The sequence below is a fragment of the Triturus cristatus genome, chromosome 7, assembly GCF_964204655.1.
Source record: "Triturus cristatus chromosome 7, aTriCri1.1, whole genome shotgun sequence".
NCBI lineage: Eukaryota > Metazoa > Chordata > Amphibia > Caudata > Salamandridae > Triturus > Triturus cristatus.
Window position 1 is genome coordinate 1,692,605,873 of NC_140590.1, and position 7,717 is coordinate 1,692,613,589.

Below are 7,717 nucleotides of genomic sequence, written 5' to 3' on the forward strand. Positions count from 1 at the left end.
GAACCTGCGTGCCCTCATCCCGCCGAGCAACGTGACCCCTGGACGACTGTGCCGCAGTGAGCACCGTAACGGCCTGCCCCGCCTGGCCTGAGCATCGCAAACTGCTGCCCCCTCGAGCCGGAGCTCGCACCTCAAGGAAGGACCGTCCGGTCCAAGCAACGAGCCTCTGTGGCCCCCGAGCCGTAGAGCCCACCGCAAAGACCGCCTGCACCTAAGTTCGCCGCTTCTGGATGACGCCCTGCTGGCAGCGCCTCGCCGCTGGTCTCACCTCGAGCCGCCGCCCCCTCCCTCTTCAAACATCGCGACGAGCATCGGAGTCAAGAGGCGCCCCACAACGCATCGCTGCCCCTCTGAAAAACGGGACTGCACCGTGACGTGGGACGCCCCCTCTACGAACTGCTGAAGCTGCCTCGAACTCCCCATAAAGAAATAAGGTACGGTGCACTGTTAGAAACCCCAGCGTACAGCTGGAGCGTAGTCAACTGGTGCGCGTCTGAAAATCCAAGCGTACCTGCAGTGTACGGCTGCAGTATCGAGAACTGTGTGCTATCGGACCCCCAACGTACGGCTGCCTCACAAAAGAGCTGTACGCGTCAAGCGCAGGCCACCCGTACGGCCCGTACTGCCTGAAGATCGCCGACCCCGTACGCTTGCTCACACGAGAAGCGTGAGACGTAGTAGGGATCGTCCCGAACAGCGGTACGACGCGTACCAATAGCGGTACGCCGCGTACCAACTTGAGGAATTTATATAAAGAGTTATATTTTTACAAATCCCGTCTCGTGCCTCTGTGTGGTGGGTTGGTGATTATTGTGGGACGTTGCAAGTGCTTAACCATATGTGCTCTAGAAATTAGCCTGACTGCTCGCGCCACACTACCTAGAGGGTGAGCAGGGGTTGTCTGCTGAGAGCAATCCCTTGCCCTGACTTGGAGGAGAGGGTCCCTGCTTGTCACAAGTGCATACCTGCGCCAACCAGAGACCCCCGATTCTAACAGCATGCATGGCCATTGTTGAAGGGATCCTTCACCAACAAAGGATATGTTGACACAGGTCAGCACAACAATTGTGCAACTGTTTGCAGGGAACATGTCAGGTGCCACAGAGGAAGGAACACTCCTTGGGACAATGTCTCACAATCCAAAGGAACACACACTACCAATTAATATTTTCACAGACATTGTGATGGCACACAGATACCATGGTCCACCTCATGACCATCATACTAAAACATTTCTCAGAACCCTAACACATTACCAGAACACCAACTTCATGGGCCTCATCACCAACATCAAGTACCTGAAATGCAATAGTGTGGAAACTAAATGAAAAGGCTTTATTCAGCACACAAAAAACGAAATTGTTATAATACACTATTTACAAAGGCCAATGGCCAGTCCATAGTTTGAGTCCAAGGGTGGACGTATGCGACTGTGTCCACCCCTACCTTGCCTGCACAAAGTCACCTCAAGGTTTGTCGACCGGGGGGGGCATCATCAGTGGGAGTACCAGGCACCGCAGGGAGAGGAGTGGGTTGGGTAGGTGTGGTGGGTGCAGGGCTGGACGTATCCACCACAGGGGGTGGTGCAGCACCAAAGGTGGTGGTGAGCAGCTCACTGCACACTGCTGCCAGGGCATCCAGAGGAACCCCTGCACCGGAAGGAACACCAGGGCCAACAGAGAGGGGCTGTCCGAGGGATGGGGTGCAGCGCTCTCGGGGGAGGTGGTGGACATGGGGGGGGACTCAACTCCCCTGGCCGGAGACTTCCTCAACCGCTTGCGGGGTGGTGTCACAGTGGGGCTGAGGAACAGACTAGCCATGTAGATCTCTTTGGGTGACATCTTGGCAGGGGAGCTAAGGGGAGTGGATTCGGAGGAGGTGGGTCATGAGGACTGCGGACTCTGACTATGGCTGCGTGTCTGCCGTTTGCCCCCAGACCCTGTGGATGTGACTACTTCCCCCTGAGTGTGCGTGCCAGGAGGTGTGCGCTGTGCCTTAGTTGGGGGTGTGCTGGATGTGTCTGTTGTGGTGTGTGCCTGTGACTGTCTGTGTGTGCTTTGGACAGGCATGGGAGAGGGCAGTGTGGATGGGTCCGGGGTAGGGGGGGGACGGAGCGCCGCAGGAGAGACACTGCCTCCGTCAGTGAAGAGTCCATGGACCGCAGAAACCTGCGTTGCTCAGTCATGGTTGATGACATGCCCTCCACGAACGACACCAACTGTGTGAGCAGCCTAGTGTGTTCATGGAGGACATGCAGCATCGATGCCTGACCAACCTGCAACTGGTGCAGTGTGTCCACAGACTCTTCACTGAGGGCAGCAGGGGTGACAGGGGCAGGGGCTGTGGTGCCTGGTCCGAAGGAGACACGGTGGGACCGTGCACGGACAGAAGGGACGGGAGCAACTGGGAGGGCGGAGATGGCAATGGAGGAGGCGGGTAGAGATGGTGGGATGCTGCCAGATGTTGTTGCATCCTACGCCTCCTCAAGGATGTCAGCCTGGGACCCGTCGGTGTCGTACATGCTCTCGCCTCCGGACAGGTCCTCCGACTGACTCCCCTCGCCCTCCGTGCCACTGTCTCCTGCTGACTCCACAGCACTGGTGGCATTGTCGCTGGGTCCCTCCTCAAGGTCCATGCCGGTGTCTCCCTCGCGTGTGGATGATGATGCTGTGGGCAAGGAGAAGAAACCAGAAAGCATCAGTCACCTGTATACATCTGACACATGAGCACAAGAACAATTGGTCACAGTGTATATCAGGCAATGGATCATGAGTAACAGCTGGATTACTCCGCACATATGTAAGCACTGTACTGCCCAGTTGGTAGACCCACCATGCCACTTTGACACCAGGAAACTCAATACACAAAAGGCCACAACTTGAATGAGCAATACACTGAGAAGCTAGTGTCTGTGAACCGGTGAGCACAGCAATACAATGAAGTCATGACACCTCTTGTTTACCCTGAAAGAAACAGGAGTGGTGCACTCAAGGTTAACTAACACACCTCAATACTCAAGGTGTCACCACACTGAGAGACCTGTAAGTCCCTTGGAACACAAAACGAACAAATGTTGGTACCTTGGGACTCACAAATCTTTAACCAATCTACATGTTTGGGATGTGCCAATTGGCCATTTTGCGAAAAGAACACTGATGTGCCTGCATGCAAAATGTTGCACAAGGCAGTGCACACAAAAGTACATTGACACTGTCATTGAAGAAGCTGGCACCTTTTCGGAGGAGCCACTGTTAGAAATAGATGGTGTTTGAGAAAGTACATATACATGGGCCCACGGAGGTCTGGACGACTTGACACTCTTTAGTTTGTATCACGACAACTAATGAGTCTCACAAAATCAAGACCACCGTGGGAACATGTATATGGAGAATCTGCAACAACATTTATTTATAACAGTGGCTTCATTGAAAAGGTGCCAGCTTATTCCATGACAGTGTCAATGTACTTTTGTGTGCACTACCTTGTGCGACATATTGCATGCAGGCACATTAGTGTTCTTAACACAAATCAACAAATTTCCACATGTGAAACATGAACAACTGTTGACAAGTGCTGTGAGTGCCAAGGTACAATTCATGAAGAGTAACAACTTGAATCATATCAGTTGTCACCAGGCCATCCGTCACCTGATTACACAGTTGGCTACACATATGACCTACTGCCTGTCATCTGGAGTGGCACACATGTCCAAACCCAGGACAATGCATAAGCTAATAGGGCCTGCAATTGGGTGGTAAAAAAGACCAGCTGTACTGTGGGAACACCCTCATGGCAAGCCTGAATGTACACACAGATGTCAGCACACAAAGTCCAAACTGCGTTGCATCTGAACCACACACGTGCCAAAAATGTATGAGCAGGATTATTGTTGCTAAAAAACTGCCATAGGCTGCAAAGCACGTACATTAAGCACTGGCCAGCATCACAGGGGTACTGCCCAGTGTATATTAGTCCAGGCAGTTCTCACACACAAGTCAGACCTGGCACTGAAAAATCAGAGTTGCACATGTATGCCTCTCCCGCACCCCCCTCCCCCAATACCTGGGTCAATGTGATTTATACAGATCAAGAAGTGACACCTCTTATTCAGGGTTACAACAACTGTGCTTGCAAAATTGCTTCATTGACACCACATCACCTTGTGGGGCTGACAACACATATTTGTGACAAACAACCATCAACAGATTGTTATGAATAGCCACACAGGCACTGCCCAGTGTGAGTATGCACAAGCAAAATGTTGTATCCCTGTCCAGTGGACACATGTAGCACACATTAACCAAATCAAACTAGGCCAGGGAACAATGCCACAGAGGCAGACCTATGCAGCACACACAGAGAATGTGCACAGTGTTGGATGACACACATGATTAGGAGGCCATGGTGTCTCAGGGGACTGTAGTGAGCACACTGCTCCGTGGTCCTGGAATGAGCTGACTGTACCATGTACAACCGTCATGGCACTATGCATATCTCACACTCATGCGCATCATGTCTGAGGCCACCACATTGCTCATGCATGCTGCAAGGGTGTCCAGTTGAAAGCTCACACTCCTATGTTGAGGAGAGGAAGGGATGAAAAAGATCCCCAGGTGACATTTGGGAACAGAAAATGCACTGCACATATGAACTCTGAGAGTGTATACATGCAAAATAGCACTTCCTAAAGCTGGCGACACATAACACAACAAAAAGCCATGTACCTACCCCCTCCTTGCTGCAGTCTCTCCTCTAACTGCCTATCGAGGTCAGGGAAGACCACCGCCAGGACACGTTTCCTGTGGTGGGTCAGGTGTTGGTGCCCGCCGTGGCGGCGAGGTGGAGAGAGCTTGAGCTGGACCCGGGCGATCCGCCGGGTCCAGCACCGGATGTCCTGCCACCTCTTGCGGACCTGGATCAGCTGCCGATCACGCCCCCCGCAGTGCTTACGGCCCTGACGACGTTGGTCCAGATGACCCCCTTCTCGTAGGCAGTTACCTGTCAGGATGACAAAGTGACACAACATTAATACACCTGCTCCATGTCCCAGAGACACACATTAGAACATCTTTGAAATGTTGAACAGGGCATAGGATGCTGACAGGAATAGCCTCATTCACAACATGCAATTGGCCTGTGTGCAAGTGCCAATGCAGTACATGGCATTGAAAGTCTACAGGTGGCATGAGAGGTGCAAAACACTCAATGAACATGCCACACACTGTGCAGCACATGCAACAGCAGGCTGATGGGCAGCACGTGCCATGCAGTCACATGTCCCACTCCACTGAAGCACCCTCAGCAAACTAGACAGACACACCCAGCCACTGATCACTGACCTGTCATTGACTACAGCGGATACAACCCTCACTCTGCACATGTGCCATTTGCCAGGGGGGAGTCACAGGTGTCGTGCTAGCTCTGCAAATCAGACACAAAGCACGGCTCACTTGTCACATCAGATGGTTAGATCAGTAGCCTTCAACATGCAGCTGTGGTGCAACACTTCACATAGACACTCACCCACATGACAAGGAACATTCACACACGTCAATGTCCATGAGTTCGTACACGTCATTTGGACACTCTCACCACAGGTCCACCCAACTCATACACATCTGTGGGTACAGTCACCTGTCACACCGGGGGGACCACTGAATCACCTCAGGACAACATGATTAAAAGCCCCCAAGGATTATCCGGGCTGAATGTCTCATGCACTATGCAGTGAAAGTCACTGTAAGCACCATGCAAGTGAGGAGTGCACACAGGAACTACATGATGCACTGCATGAGAGACATAGGCATGCCCCCCCCGGGACACACTCTGAACAACATTGCATGTCAGTCCCACCTGGACACAATATTGACAGTCACACAACAGGTGCATAGGGAAAGGTAGTGGACCCTGCTCCCCTGGTCTCCCATACAGGCTGGTGTACTGTGGGAGGAGGACGTCCAGCAGGGCCTGATTCTCCTCCAGGGTGAATGGCTGGGCCCTCTCCACAGCACGAGACATGGTCCAGGGAAGCAGAGACAGCAGCAATGTTGTCGACAGGAAAGTTGTGCAGGCAAGTGCCCTCTCATGGCTTCTGGCTGCCTTATATCTGTCTTGCTGAGGGCCATTCATTTTGAGGAGTACATAGTGATTGGTCAGAATCATTTGCATCTTACGTTTACTCCAATCCCTTTAAACATACACCAGTGACAGCATTTGCATCGTTCAAATTTAGAGCATCATGTCAAGTCAACAACCACTTTTCAACATTGTATTTTGTGGACAACTGACTTTTCCAGGACACCTGATGGAAAAATTTGAAGAGAAAACTCCAGCATGCATTTAGGGCCTAATACTTGTCCCTTATGTGTCCCCTATGTAATTTTGAAAGCCACACACAGGTACGGTGCATTTCACACATACCCCTACGGCACCAGTTGCACAGTGCGTTTGACAAGTACGTGTAGGCACTGGTAGTACACGTACGTGTACAACTAGTGCGTAGACATACGTGTACAGGTACGTGTACGCACTGGTAGTACACGTATGTGTACTACCAGTGCCTACACGCACGTGTAGGCACTGGTAGTACAGGTACGTGTACTACCAGGGCGTACACGTACGTGTACACGTATGTGTACGCACTAGTTGTACACGTATGTGTACTACCAGTGCCTACACGTACGTGTACACGTAGTACACGTACGTGTACAGGTACGTGTACACCCTGGTAGTACACGTACGTGTAGGCACTGGTAGTACACGTACGTGTACAACTAGTGCGTACACGTACGTGTACAGGTACGTGTACGCCCTGGTAGTACACGTACAGGTAGGCACTGGTAGTACACGTACGTGTACAACTAGTGAGTACACGTACGTGTACAGGTACGTGTACGCACTTGTAGTACATGTACGTGTACTACCAGTGCCTACATGTACTTGTACACGTACGTGTACGCACTAGTTGTACTCGTACGTGTAGGCACTGGTAGTACACATACGTGTACTACCAGTGCGTACACGTACCTGTACACGTACGTGTACAGTGCGTACACGTACGTGTACAGGTACGTGTACGCATTAGTAGTACACGTATGTGTAGGCACTGGTAGTACACGTACGTGTACAACTAGTGCGTACACGTACGTGTACAGGTACGTGTACGCCCTGGTAGTACACGTACGTGTAGGCACTGGTAATACACGTATGTGTACAACTAGTGCATACACGTACGTGTACAGGTACGTGTACGCACTGGTAGCACACGTACGTGTACTACCAGTGCCTACACGTACGTGTACTACCAGGGCGTACATGTACTTGTACACGTACGCGTACGCACTAGTTGTACTCGTACGTGTACGCACTGGTAGTACACGTACGTGTAGGCACTGGTAGTACACGTACGTGTACAACTAGTGCGTTCACGTACGTGTACAGGTACATGTATGCACTGGTAGTACACATACGTGTAGCACCAGTGCCTACACGTACGTGTACTACCAGGGCATACACATACGTGTACAGGTACATGTATGCACTAGTTGTACTCATACGTGTAGGCACTGGTAGTACACGTACGTGTACTACCAGTGCCTACACGTACTTGTACACGTACGTGTACGCACTGGTAGTACACGTACGTGTACTACCAGTGCCTACACGTACGGGTACGCATTTCACACGCTTACAATGGTGATACAGCCGTACACATGCC